Source organism: Mustela erminea, chromosome 17, assembly GCF_009829155.1.
Source record: "Mustela erminea isolate mMusErm1 chromosome 17, mMusErm1.Pri, whole genome shotgun sequence".
Taxonomy (NCBI): Eukaryota; Metazoa; Chordata; class Mammalia; order Carnivora; family Mustelidae; genus Mustela; species Mustela erminea.
The window spans coordinates 14,182,628-14,198,208 of NC_045630.1; the positions used below are offsets into that span (position 1 = coordinate 14,182,628).

At 42.7% G+C, this 15,581-nt stretch overlaps 1 pseudogene; it reads right to left on the minus strand.

Annotated features, from left to right (window-relative positions):
* Positions 1-3,366: 3,366 nt before the first annotated feature.
* LOC116576714 lies at positions 3,367-8,133 on the minus strand (annotated as a pseudogene).
* Between the last annotated feature and the right edge of the window lie 7,448 nt (positions 8,134-15,581).

Sequence of the window (15,581 nt, forward strand, 5' to 3'; positions counted from 1 at the left end):
AATTCATGATGACGTTTATACCCGAGCAGATCCTCTCCAGATTCCCCAAATTTCTATTCTGCCTCTTTTCCAATTTTCTTTATTTCTTTCCAACCATCACCCCTCCTTCTTTCAACAAGAGAACTTAACTCTTACTTTACTGAGAAAGTATGGGTTAACAGGTAGGAATCCCCATCCTTTAATCTATAACAAATTCTGGTGCCCTCCCTACCCTCTCCCCGATTTATTCCCTTTCCTCCCACTTCGTGGGTCCCTCGATCTGCCCTTCAGCATGAGACCGACCCCTTCACCCGTCTTGATCCAGTTCCATCATCTCTTCCCAGACAGCGTTTACTTCTGCTGCACTGGCCACCTGTCCCCTTTGTTGATTTGTACACTTTAAACTCCTTCAGGTCTTCATTTTGGTTTTGAATCTCTGGTTTCTTATTATTCTCTCTCTCTCCTTCTTCGTCAGAAATGCAGAAATCCACCCGTTTCTTCTCTGGCTCCTGCCCCTTTCTTAAATGTTGACATCCTCTCTCTACCCAGGATTTTATTTTTAGTGCTCTTTGTATTTTGTAATACACTGAATGAGATTTCCCCTAGATAACTTTTTCACTCCCTGAACTTCTCCTGGTCTAGACACTACTGACACCAATGTTGTCATTTCTGTTTCAAACCCCCCCTCCTAAATTACATACTGCCTGCTGAACCATCTCAACTTGGTATCCCATAAGCACCTCCAAACAATCTGTACACAATTCCACTGATCAAATCCCCCTCCTCAGGTCTGCTCTCTTATTGTCGTAAGTAGCAAAATTGTCCACCCAAGTCAACCAAGCCAAACGGGGAGTCACCTGAACCCCATCCGTTGTCTGCATATCCAGCCAGTGTCCCACACTGTCCTTCTCCGGTGTCACTCTTCTTTCTTCCGTGCCCCCTGCTGCAGTGTGATCCTTATCATTTCCTCTTTGGTACCCCTACTAGGGGCTCTCTGTTCTAAATGTTGGTTTGTTCTGTTTTGTTTTGTTTTGGTGAACCAAGCTTTTTCTGATCTCTAGCTTTCCCACATGCTCCCCACCATTCCCTCTTCCTAAAACACTTGTCCACTCTGATCTTAACCTTGTAAAACCCTCCTGAACACAATCAGCAACTGAGATCTTCCTTAACAACAAAAACAAAAAGTAGTTCTACTTATATCACTTGTGATTTAAAACCTCTAACAGACCTCCATTATCCTTGAGATAAAATTCAAATTCCTTAGCCTGACATACAGATACTCTTCTCTAGAATTTTCTCTTACCAAACTTCGGTCTACCTCTTCTATTCTCATCACAGCAAATTCCTCCCATCTCTCATCTCTGCCATTCACAATGCTGCTTCAGGCCACCATGATCCATGTCTGTGCTCAACTTTTTTTTTTCTACCTGCAATGCATCTAACCGCTCCTCCCCTATCCCTATCAAGCAAACCGACATCTATTTATCTTTTTAAAATTATCTTCAAAACCACCTACTCTTTGAATCTTTTCTGTGCCACCACCCATCATTTAGAACTGATCACCTTTCTTTTTTGCATTCTTGCATAGCCCTCTTACAATGCCTTCAATGAACATATTTGGTTTCAAATCTATTTGTCTCCCTGTAGTAATAAACTTGTTACAGCTTTTCCCTTATTTTTAAATCCAAAAACCAATATGGCCATCCAGAACTCATTTTTAAGCATCGTGCAACCATTGGCAACATAAAAATTAAAAATCATACTCTCTGCTCCAAGGAGCACACATAGAGAAATGCATACATACAGCACAAACACATAAAATATAGCAAGTGTCCTATAAGTGATATTTGCCATCTGTTTATCTCATGGGCACAGAGAAAGAATGTTTAATTCATTGATATTAAACAACACACTCTTCAGCAACCAATGAGTCAATGAAAAATATCAAAAGAGAAATCAAAATATATTTTGAGTCGAACAAAGATGGAAAAGCAATATACTAAAACTTACAGGATGCACAAAAAACAGTTCTAAGAGGAGAATGTATAGCTATAAATGCATGCATTAAGAAAAAAGATAGATCTCAAAAAAGACCTTAACATTACAGGGAACTAGAAAAAGAAGAAAAAACTAAGACCAAAGTAAGCAGAAGGAAGAAAATTATAAAGATAGAGTAGAAACAAATGAAATAGAGAATAGGAAATAGAATAGATTAAAAAAAAAAAACTAATAGTTCTTTGAAAAGATAAAGTTGACGAATTTTTAGTTAACCAAGAAAAAGAGGGTGAATTCAAATAAAATTGTAACCGACAGAGGAGACATGATAACTGATACCACAGAAATACAAAAGATCATAGGACACTATTATGAACAATTTAGGCCACAAACTGGATGACCTATAAGAAATAGATAAATTATTAGAAATACACAACCTGGGACGCCTGGGTGGCTCAGTGGGTTAAAGAAATACACAACCTGGTAGGACTGAATCATAAAGAAACAGAAAATCTTTACACCCAATAATAAGTGAAAAGATTGAATCAGTTATTGAAAACCTTCAAGGAAAGACTAGGACCAGATTATTTCTCTAGTGAATCCTCCCAAACATTTAAAGAAGAATTAACACCAATCCTTCTCAAACTATCCCAAAAAACTGGAGAGGAAGGAACTCTCCCAAATTCATGCCATAATTCTACAATATTACCTTGATACCAAAGCCAGATAAGGACAATACAGGGGGAAAAACTACAGGCCAATACCCCTGTGACTATAGATGCAAGGATTCTCAACAAAATACTAGGAAACAGATTTCGACAGCATACTGAAAGGATCACAAACCACGATCAAATGGGATTCATCCCTGGAATGCAAGTATGGTTCAACGAATGCAAATCAATAAATGTGATATATATTACATTAATAGAATAAGAGATAACATTAACATAATCATCTCAATAGATGGGGTGGAGAGTTTTTAAAAATTCCACATTCTTTCATGATAAAAAATCTTAAATTGGGTATAGAAGTAACATACTTCAACATAATGAAGGTCATATACAACAAGCTCACCGCTAACCACCTATGCAATGGTGAAAGGTTGAAAGCTGATCCTTTAAGATCAGGAGGAGAACAAGGGTGCCCACTCCTACTCAACACAGCACTGGAAGTCCCAGCCAGAGGACTTACCTGGTTTTGGTATCAAGGTAACATCGGAGCAATCAGGCAAGAAAAAGAAATAAAAAGCATCCAACAAAAGGGAAGAAGTAAAATTGTCTCCCTTTAAATGACATGATCTTATATATAAAAAACTCTAAAAACTTGTTTTCTGTGTTAAGGCAGAAATTTATTAAAATCTATTTATATAGTGTTTTCCAAACAACAAAAAAAAGTACAGTCCTCATCAGAAGTGCTTTGGGAGAAGACAGATTTCTCTGCCCTTCCTTAAAAAAAAAAATACTTCTGTTTATACTCCTGAAAATGATAAATTTATTAAACCACCTCTTAGAAGTACAATCTCATTTAGATCTCCAAACCTCTGCAGAGAGTGAAGAGATTTTAACAAAGAGCCTCCTCCAGAATGTAATGCCGCATCACAGAGGTGTAATGCACCTCCTGTCAGAGGAGTGCAGGTGATCTGATGGCCGAGCCAAAAGAACCTGATGGCTCAGGCAGGTAGCCCCACATTGTGGAGCATGGCCAGCTAGGATTGCATGGCCTCCAAAGCTTCTTCCTACTCCTTATCTTCTAAGGCAGCTACTCCTCCTGGAGGTTTGGTCTCTAGAAGTATATGAGGCTCATTGTGAGGTGCTTTGCCAAAGGCTCCTGCTGTAATTTCAAAGAAAACTTTATCAATTCCACTCCTACTCCTTCTTCCATTTCTTCCAGAACATTTATGCTTTCAAAAGTATCCTCTACCACCTCTTCCATGATCTCAGTCTTTGAAATCTCTTTGGACAATTCCTATATGGTGCCCTGGGTTGATGGGGTCTTTCCAAGACTCTGAGTGGCCTTCATCACTTCTGTGCTCTTTTGCAGGGAAGGAACCAGCCATTTTCAGACCACCAGCTGGTTCTTTGTCCCCATGAGCACAGAGTTCATGTGAGCTTTGGATGCATAAAGAGTGCTCATGACCTTCCTTGACCTATCATCTCATTAGCTGGAACCATGTAGACATCCTTCTGGCCCTTCTTGGCAGCATCTTTCACAGATTATTTCTCTCTTTCTTTTTCTCTTTGGATATCTCTCATTTGCTTATCAGCAGCTCTCATTTCCTTTTCTAAACAACAAGATCAACACACAAGAATCAACCGCATTTATATACACTAACTAGGAACTATTTGAAAATGAAATAAAGACACCTCCCCACCCCAGCATTTAGAATAGCCTCCCCACCTCACAAAAAAAAAAAAAAAACCTAAGGGACTAAATTTAACCAAGGAAGTATACTTTCAAACTATAAAAACTGATGGAAGAAACTAAAGAAAACACATATAAATGAAAAGATATTCTGTGTTCATGGATTAGAAGAACTAACATTGTTAAAATATCCATATTAGTTAAAGTGATCTACAGATTCAGTACAACCCCTATTAAGATTCGAATGGTATTCTTTATGGAAATAGAAAAAAAAATCCTAAAATTCATGTGGAAACATGAAAGACCCTAAACAACTAAGGCAATCTTGAGAAAGAAGAGCTAAACTGAATGTATCACACTTTCTGATTTCAAATTACATCAAAAAGCTAGAGTAATCAAGAAAAAAATAGGCATGAGAATAGATACACAGGTTACTAGAACAGAATTGAGAACCCAGAAATAAAACCTTGCATATATGACCAACTAGTATTTGACAAAGGAGCTAATATTACTCAATGGAGAAAAGACAATCTCTTCAATAAATGGTGCTGGGAAACCTAGATATTTGCATGCAAAAAAATTGAACTAGACCCTTAACTTACACTGCTCACAAAAGCAACTCAAAATGGATTAAGACTTAAATGTAAGACCTGAAACTATATAAGTTCTAGAAGAAAACGAGGTGGCGGGGAGGGATAAGCTCCTTGACACGGGCTATAGCAATGGTTTTCTTGGATTTCACACCAAAAGCACATGAAACAAAAGCAAAAATAAGCAAGTGGTACTTTATTAATCCAAAAAGCTTTGGTACAGGGAAAGAAATAAAATATGAAAAGGCAATCTGTTGAATGGAAGAAAATATTTGCAAAACAAGTACCTGATAAGAGGTTAATGTCCAAAATATATAAGGAAGTCAAACTCAATAACAAACTCCAAAAAACAAACAAAACCCAATAAGCCAATTGAAAATAGGATCTGGATAAGATATTTTCCCAAGGAAGATCTACAAATGGCCAACAGGTCCATGGAAAGGTCTACCACATTCATCACATCACTAATCATCAGAGAAATACAAATCAAAACCACAAGAAGCCATCATCTCACATAGGTTAGAATGGCTATTATCAAAAAGAAAACAAGTAACAAGTGCTAACCAGGATATAAAGGAAAAAGAATATATGTACACTGTTGATGGAGATATAAATGGGAATGGCCATTCTGGAAAAAGTACAGAGGTTCCTCAAAACAAACAAACAAACAAACAAACAAACCATAAAAATAAACTACCATATGATTTATTAATTCTATTTTGAGTATATAGAGAAGGAAATAAAATCACAATCTTGAAGAGCTCTCTGTGCCCCTAGGTTCATTTTAGCTTTATTTACAATAGCCAAGACATGAAAACAACAATGTATCTATCAACAGATGAATGAAAAGAAAATATGAGCTCTCTGTATGTGTATCTCTATATATGCCATTCATATAATGGAATATTATTCAGCCAAAGAAGGAAATCCTACCATTTGCAACAACATGGATGAGGGTGTCATGCTAAATGAAATAAATCAGGGAAAAGGAAATACTGTATGATCTCACTTATATGCAGAGTCTAAAAATCTGAACTCATAGAAACAATAGATTGGTGGTTGCTAAGGATGGCGGTTTGTAGGGGGGGTGGGATGTGTGAAGGTGGTCAGAGGATACAAACCTTCAGCTTTGAGATGAACAATATCTGGGATCTAATGTACAACATGGTGACAATAGTTAACAATCTTATACTATATACTTGAAAGTGGCTAAAAGAGCTGATCTTAAAAATTTCTCACCACATACACACACACATACACCCTCCCACACATACACAAAGAAGTGACTATGTAAGGTGATGGCTGTGTTAAGTAACCTTACTGTTGTAATCATATTACAATATCTACAGGTATCAAATTATCATGCAGTACACCTTAAATGAACACAATATTACATGTTAGTTACATCTCACTAAAGATGGGGAAAATTTTAAGCAAATATTAACAAGGGGGGGGGGAGAAAACAAATGCAATAAGGCAAGAAAACAGGAAATATATTCCCTATATGTATGTACTTTTTCCAGGATAAGGGGACAGGAGCCAGAGAGCTTCCCGTTCCCCTCTTCCACCTCGAACACAAATAAAATATTATAATTCATCCCCTCTAGCAGAGCAGAGAAAATTGCTGCCTCCGGCAGGAACTGCAGTCCCCACTAATCTCTGAAACTGTACATTTTTGTAACTATTCGTAACAAATCATTGAATTAATTTCCTTTTTATTTCCTTATGAGAAAACTAAATTACTAATATTATCAAAATGTTCTCCCTCGCTGGAAAATTCCCCTGGTTCTAGTGTTTGGTTTATATGGTTCCATTTGGAGTTGGTTTTAGGACACATGAATTTTTTTTAAAAGGAAATATTCAGTACTAAAGTTGGTCTAAGCATTCTCCTCTCCATAGGATTTTTTTTTTTTTTTTTTAGGTTTCTCCTCTGTTCTTCTATTCACTCGCTGCTATAATACTGCTAATTTCCATACAGCACTTTCCATTTTCAAAATGTATCCAGACTTTCCAAAATAAACGTCAGCCTCCCAAATACAAACCTAGGGGCTCAGGTGGACTATTGTGGGATACTCCCAAGGTTTTACAAAGAGTAGCTCACAACCTTCTCTGAGCACAGCCTACAGGAGATTGGGTTTACAGATATATGGAGCATTTTTTTTCCTCCCTTCTTAGATGGCTTGGGCTGCCATACCAAAATACCGCAGACCACTCATAAACATAGGAGTTTATTTTCTTATGGTTCTGGAGACTGGGGAACCCAAGATCAAAGCACCAGCTAATCCTGTTCCTAGGGAGGGCTCTCTCCCACAGCAGACGGCAGCCTTCTAGCTGTGGTCTCACCTGACGGACTGGAGCAGGCGCTCACTGGTATCTCTTATTAGGTCATTAATCCTATCAGAGCAAGATGCAGCCCTAAGGACCCTATTTAACCTTAATTACTTCCTTTTACTTTAAGTACAGTCACACTGGGGATTAGGGCTTCCCATGAATTTTAGGAGGACAGAGGCAGTCCAGAGCACCCCTGAAAAAATCGTACTACAAAGTCAGAATGGACAAACGCACACAGAAGCTATCCATTTCCTTACGTCAATTACCCAGAGGCAGCAATTAACAGTGAAAACGACGCAGCAGGTTGTGTGGCCGCCACTCGCAACTCAGAAGGTGGATACTACTGCAGCCCCGAGAGCTGTCACTGCCCGGGCATTTTCACATAGATGAGATGTGCTCCTTCTGCCTACGTCCCACTCCACGGGAGCCGCTGACTACTCCTTCAGGAGACAAGCCTCTGTCCTTGGGTGCCTCCCATTTGCTCTCCCTTCTGCAGGGACCCGCGCACGCCAGGCTTCTTTCTCTCCGGCAGACCTCTCCCCTTTCCTCTCACTTGCAACCCTCAGGATGTTGGAGACACTCCACTCCCTCTGCAAAGTGCTACCCAAGATCAGGCGCCCCTAGCACCCCACCCGCACCCCCACCACCGCCCCTCGGCCTCTCAGCTCTGTGTCTGTACATCTGCCACCAGCTTCTGCTGCCCTGTGGCCGCCTCGGCTCGCTCCTTGTAGTCTGCCCTGCAGGGGCAGCTGGGAGAGGCTGGAAGTTCAGGAGGGGTTCTCCATCGTGGCGTGATCTCCCACATCCGCTGCTCCCATGAGGGGCAGTGGCCGGTGTGGATCCAGGCCGTGCCCCTGGAGGCCTGCAAAACCCCCATCTTCCCCAGGCCTCCTGTCTGCCAGGCCAGAGGACGGCAGAGAGCTGAGCACATTGGAACCCCTGAGATGGGACTGGGTGAGGAGAGAGGCTGGCTGTGGTTCGCTCCTACTCCCAGGCCAAAGGGGATGTCTACCGGAGCTTTCCCCTCGGTGCCTGGGGTGGAGCTGCACACAGGAGAAGACAGACCTCATTCCTTCTTTACTGTGATTTGCAGCCCCCTCATCCCCCCACCATGGAGGACACAGAACTAGACCCAGGGCTAGGTTGCTGTTAGCCATTTCTCACTTCTCTGAGGAGAGCACACTATAAAGAAGCAGGAAGCATAAAGAAAGAGAATAAGAGAACTTATAATGACGTGCACAGGTTTGATTTATACCATCTGTAAGTCTCCTGTCTTTCCTTCTTTCTTCCTTTCTCTCTCTTCCTTCCTTCCTTTTCCCCCACACCCCTCTCTCCCTCCCTCCTTCCTCTCATGGCCTCGGCTGTAAGAGTTGTCTTGCATAGTTTTTACTAAGTTTTCACTAAACCTATACCCATAACAAAAAAATCTGTCAGGCCAAAAATTAAAATGCAGTCAGTTAAAGAAACCTCTCAAGCAGATATTCCCCTAATTCAACACTTTGTTTCTTTTGTAAGGCACATGTTACTTTTGGGGGCCCCTGGGTCCCTCAGTCCAAGAAGCATCTGCCTTCGGCTCAGGTCATGACCTCAGGGTCCTGGGATCGAGTCCCAAGTCAGGCTCCTCACTCAGTGAGGAGTCTGCTTGTCCTACTGCCCCTCCCCCTGCCCATACTCTGTCTCTCTCTCTCTCAAATAAATAACTAAAATCATAAAAAAAAAAAAAAGAAGAAGAAGAAAAAGAAAGTTACATGTTACTTCTAAATCAAGTCTGTAGGGCCACCGACATATGGTTTAATGGGCTCAGAGTCCGTCAGCCTGGGTTGAATCCCAGCCCTGCCCCTTCTGACTATGCTCTTGACCAAGTTACTTAAGTTCTCAAAGGCTACATTTCTCCACTCTGAACATGGTGATCATAATGCCAACTATCTCACTAGACTGCTGTGAGGCTAATCTTAATTGACACATGTAATGTACATATGAAAAGGCCTGGCATCTAGTAAGTCTTTCACAAATACTGTGTAATATTATTATTATTATATTAGTCTTAAGTTTCTCTTGAGTGCCCACATTGTCTGCCTAGAATTTCCCCAGGCAGGTGAGATGTGTGTGTGTTGACTGGCCTGACTTACTGAGTTGCTTGGCCCTGGGGGGTGTTTCAGAGTGGCACCAACAAGGCCTTGTAGGGCACCTGGGGGCACCTGAACCGTGAGGCATGTGGCGCCAGAGCTTCTGAGATACCACGGTCACGACCAGCAGCTGTCATCGGGGGCATCTGGGGGACCTCTTCCCGTTGCACTTAAGACTCCTCATGGAAACCTGGTGGACAACACTGCAAGGTAATAATCTTCCCTCGTGAAGCAACCTTGTAATGCGCTTATAGAAAAATAACGGGCTCTAGTACACCCACATCTTCACATCATTTTCAAGGGCAGCCTTGATTCCTTCCATCTTTTCATGTTTCAGCCAGGAGAGAGAGAACTTCACTCAGCTTCCTCAAAGCACAGCCCCTTCTGTGTGGGGCCTCGGCAGAGTGATGGAGCCGTAGATGCCTGTGGAATGGAACCACGAGGCTCACAGGCAAAATGAAGTAACACGTATTTAAGCAAACCAGGTAGCCGTTTCTCTGTCCTGACACTCCTCCAGGTCAATGGCTCCCATGCTTGCCTTCTCAGGTGGGCCCCCTGTGACCGCCTCACACGCAGCCGGAAGTGCAGCCCAGGCAGCAGGCCCCACCCTGGTTCTGCTCCAGAACATTCCCACCGGCACTACAGCTACCTCCTCACTCACCCGCGGCACATCCGAGCAACGGCTCACCCATGCACAGAGTCCCCAGAATCGACAAAAATAAACAGTAGCTTCTTATGGCAAGAATATTGGGCCATTTGCAACAACACGGATGGAGCTAGAGGGTATTATGCTGAGCAAAATAAGTCAGTCAGAGAAAGACAAACACCGTATGATTTCACTCATAGGTGGAATTTAAGATACAAAACAAGTGAGCAAAGGGAAGAAAAGAGAGAGCGGGAGAGACAAATCAAGAAACAGACTCTTAACTACAAAAAAAAGGAACAACCTGTTGGTTACGGGAGGGGAGGTGGGTGGGGGATGGGTTGCATAGGTGACAGGGATTAAGCAGTGACGTATGGAATTGTCGAATCACTCCATTGTACACTTGAAACTAATAGATCACCATATGCTAACTAACTTATTAAAATAAAAACTTACGGGATGCCTGGGTGGCTCAGTGGGTTAAGTTTCTGCCTTTGGTTCAGGTCATGATCTCGGGTCCTGGGATCGAGCCCCACATCAGGCTCCCTGCTCAGTGGGGAGTCTGCCTCTCCCTCTGCCTCTCCCCCTCCCTCATAACTCGTGTTCTCACCTGCACTCTTTGTCTCTCAAATAAATCAATAAAGTCTTTTAAAAAAAAAATAAAAAATTTCGGGACACTTGACCAAGAAGTCATGCTGAAATGTGCTTTGACAGATAGGCTTTAGGAGAACTTACCCTTCCTTTCCTCTGAAGCAATCGTTCCTCACGCCAGCTGAGCTCTGCCCATTCACAGAGCACATCAGCAGCTCCCTCTTCACAACGATGTGCAGTAAGCAAGCTGCTTATATTAATAATAACGATAATAATAATAATAAAAACTTCCATGGAGAGTTTACTTGGTGCCAGCTCCGAAGCCCAGTGTCTCGTATGCAGGAGTTCAGCCGTCATTAACAACTCTGATGAGCTCTGTGGAAAGATGAGGAAACCAACACTTGAGTCCCCAACTTGTGCCCATTTTACAGATGAGAACTCCAGTTACTCGCCCCAGGAGGTGGGATTCCCAGGTCTAGCACCAAGTTCTCCAAGGCCCTTTCTAAGGCACCATCCCACTTTTCAGCATCTCCAAGTTACCCATGGGGTCTGAGGCCCTTTGGGCACCACTTTGGGGGCTCACCGTCCCAGCCCGGAAGAGGTCAGGCACAGTGGTCTGTCAGCCATGCCTACAGGCCACACTTTGTGCACAGACACAAAGATGTCTCATAACCAAAGGCAAAGGCCATGATCCCAGTTGGAAATGACTAACGGGGATCCTCTGCCTTTGAGGCCAGAGCTTGAATCTACAACTAGTTAGCACCAGTGCCACGGGCGTGCTGTCTACATAATGCGAACCATGGCATTTGGCAAAGGCTCTTAAATTTGGCACACTCCACACTCCTCCTGGACCCATGAGATAACATAACCAAATGTTTTCTGATGCTGTAAGAAATGAGTGTTTTGCAGGTAGGAGGAAAGGCAAACATGGTCTGTATAAGGGACTTGCTCCATCCAATCCCAAGGGCAAAATGGCTCACTCCTTCCCAACCCTTCGAAAGGTTAAATGGGAGCAAGGGCCCAGATAAATGGTCACAATACAAACAAAGTCATGTAAATAAATGCATCTCTGATCTATGCAGGCTGGTGATGCCAAATATACCATCTGCAGCATTTCTCATGATGAGTCAATTTTTTTCCCCGGAAATGTCCCAAGCAATGAGAAGATGACCATGTTTACGCAGACCAAGGCAAGCATCATTTGATACTCTTGGAATTTTTTTTTTTTTTTAAGATTTCAGATCCACAGAGAATCAGTAGCATTTGTGTCTTTCTAGGTTAGCTTGGAGTTGGAAGAAAGAAAGAAATCGCTCTAAAAAGGAATCGGGCACACAGCCAGGGCCTAAGAGGGGACTTGCAAGTGACTGATTTTCAGTGGGTTCTAGCTGCATCTACCATCTAAGACTACTATCCTTCCCTTTCCCTCATTCACTTAGCGAAAGCCTTACCAGAATCTAATTACGGAGGGAGCTGTGTCAGGAACTACAGATGCAAAGATAGATAAAATACTGTGCTCACCTTAGATACTCCTTATGCTGTGAGAATTTGCTTGGCACGATTTATGGATAACTTCGTGAGAAATAAAAATTAGGAGTCTGTAAGCAGAATCCCATGTGGATGGAGCTTCTTAAAAATTCAAATGACCAGAATGTATCGCTTCGATTGCTAATCCATCTATAGCACGGCTCCCGCATTCTGTGTTATTTAAAAAAACAAAACAAAAATGAAACTTGTAGGTCAAGGGGTCAGCCAACATCTTTTTGTAAAGAGTCCCGTAGTAGGTATGTTCAGTTTTGTTGCAACTCTCCACCCCTGCGGTTTTAGCGTGAAAGTAGGCACAGACAGCCGGAGAATCAGAGGGCGTGGCTGTGTTCCCACAGAACTTGTCTGCTGCAAAAACATGCTGTGTTTAGCATGTGTGCTGTAGTTTTCCACAACCTGTTCTAGATGATTCTTACAGGCAACTAAGCTTCAGACCTACTGGCCTAGAAAATATGTGACTTCAGAGGGTGTGGGACCGACCCCACCACAGATAGGAAAAGAAGGAATACTGCTCTTCCCACCCACATCAGAGTGCAGAAAACTTCCTTCAATGCTATCTCTCATTGTGTTGCAAACCATACAATGTTTATGTTGAATCTGATCAAATATTTTGCAGAGATCCATATCCAAGCACCCTTCTTGTTGGAGGTAGGGAGTTTTACTACAGTCTACACTGTACACTCTATACTCTACAGTCTGGTGTACACAGTCTACACCAAGAAATCTAAGTTTTGGGACACCTGGGTGGCTCAGTGAGTTAAAGCCTCTGCCTTTGGCTCAGGTCATGGCTGGGGGTCCTGGGATCAAGCCCCAGATGGGGCTCTCTGCTTAGCAGGTAGCCTGCTTCCTCCTCTCTCTCTGCCTGCCTCTCTGCCTACTTGTAATCCCTATCCGTCAAATAACTAAATAAATAAAAAAAAATCTAAAAAAAAATCTAAGTTTTTCTGAGATCAGGGGAATAAAAAGGGAGAATTCTATGATTATTAGATGTATCACTCCTTCTTAGGATCTGGTGTAGAAAAGAAATAAAGAGCTCCCGAAAGACAGTTTTTAAATTTTAAGGTAGGGCTAAGCTCTTAATTTATGATTATTATATTTGGTAGACTTAAGGAAAACAAATCAACTTTTAACTATAAACTATTTGATATTCTTTTAGTTCTAAGATTTTGAAATACACTTCAGCTTACTGAAGGGCAAATTCACTTGAACAAACACTTAAGAAATAACAGCTTTGGAGCTAGTATTCCAACTCTTGCATAATACCCAGTTTTGTGGGAGAAACAATAACAAAAAGTACTCATAGCCTAAGTGATAAATGCTATAGTCAGGGAAACCCGGTGACTAATTCTCTTTGCAGGGGGTCGGGGAGGGGTGGGGGGGATAGGGTGAAGAAGGCAGGGGCAGAGGACAGCCTCCGGGGAGTCCAGGAAAAGCCATAGGGAGGAGGCAGTATTTGAGCAGGGCATTGAAGGGTAAGTAGGAGCTCTCCAAGCAAAGTGCAAAGGAGGGAGTATAATATGAGCAAGCGCACTGAGTAAGGAAAAGCACTAAGGTTTAAGGAGTCGAGGCTACTCCGACCTGAGGGCAAGATGTCCAGAGAATCAAGGTGGAAGTTAAAGAAAAGCTAACAGCCTGAGGGGAGGTCTGGGGTCAGATACCCCAGCGGTCAAGCTAAAGCTTTGAGCTTTCTTTTAATAGGCTAAGAGAAGTCGTTTGCATTTTAAAGCAAGGAATTGACCTAATCTTGTCTGAATTTTAGAAAAATTACCCTGAGCTGAGAGCAGAGCCGCCCTTGAGCCTGTTAAAATGTTCAAAATCTGACCACAAAATGAGGGGTAGTAAAATCTCCCCCTGCCCACCATGCTCTGACCCCCACCCCGAAGCTAAACAGATTCCCCAAATGCCAGGATCCTGGGAAAGTGTCTTCAGGGAGCAGCAGGCTCTCCTTGCCCCATTCCCTCTAGGAGGGGGCAGGGTACCCCCTGGGGCTTTGTCACCTTCCCCCACACACCGACAGCTACAGGTGGAGGAAAAAAAGTGCTATAGAGCAAGCAAAACGAAGGAACCAACAAACAAAAGTCCTTTCAACAGGCTGAGAAAGAGACTTGACACACGGGCCCGGACAGAGCTGGGGCTCTCCTGCTCTCTCCATTCAAACCAGCTCGAGATCACCTGCACAAAGGTGCTTGGTCTGTGGGTAAAATGCCTTGGCCGCCAAGGCTTCCATCAGGCTTCCCTGTTTTTTGAGCTTCCTGTTTGTAACATCCTCAGTAATGGAATATGCCCCTTAGGTGTATCTATGATGAAGACACTTGCTGTCCAGTCCTGTCTTAATCACATGCTTTTGTTCTCCTGATTCTCCATCCCTACCTCGAACGCCTTTCCCCACCGGCCTGAGTGCTCCTTCCGGGGCAGTGACTCTGGCCTTGCCTGCAGCCTTGCCGCCTTCTTTGCACGACCTCCACTCCCCATCTCAGAGCAGTTACGGGACTTCAAGGAGACCGAAGGGGGAAAAGCAGTGCCCCCTCCGTTGGAAAGGTGGCCAGGTGAGCAAAACTCTCCGGAGCGGAAGCTAGTTCATCCGCAGCAGGCCGGCAGGCACTTAATTAGGACTTCTAAAGAGATTCTTTCAATAAACATTTATTAACCATTTGCTGTGCCTGCTATAAAAACCCAATATGGCCCAGCAGTGATAAGAATTTGCTCTGCGGTGTCTCCCTCTTCATCATAGAAGCTTCGAGATTTTTCTAAAATCCTGCAAGGGGAAGAATAAAATCCTTCCAGGTCACCTTTAGCACCAGAAAGGGGACCCTTCTCTCTGCCTCTGGTCAGTGGTGTCAGACAGGGTCTCCCGCAGAGGAAAAGCGGCTGTCCTTGGGCCAGAGAGCAAGCCGCTGGTCTAAGGAGAGGGAGAAAACCTGCAGAAACACGTGCTCACTTGACTTGATTTATGGTCATAAAGCAACCAATCACCCGATGAGGATAAAACAGCAGTTGGTGCTTTTTGGGGGTCCCCCCCCCATTCTGCTTTGACAGTCATCTTTCCTCTCTGTTTCTAAAATTGATTTCATTCCCATTTAGCTAGAAGCCAAACAGAGCCCTTAGTCCGCTGGGTCCCAGTTCAGTCTTCATCATGTCATTTTATTTTAAATTTAGAACCCAAATCCTTGTTTACATGTAAATAACTCGGTATTATTTATGCTTATTTAAAAACAAATAAAAAGAGACCACTAATTATCAATATTGTTTGGTGTATACCATTTCCAGCAAAAGATCCTATTACGAGGGCTGGTTTTTCATTATTTAAAGAGAGTTTTTAGCTCTTTTTCTCTTGAGGGCTGGGTTTGGATAATTGAGCTTTAAAGAAAGACTGAAAACTCTTTGGATATAAAGAGAGGGGAAAAAACTGCAATGTTAAGTACA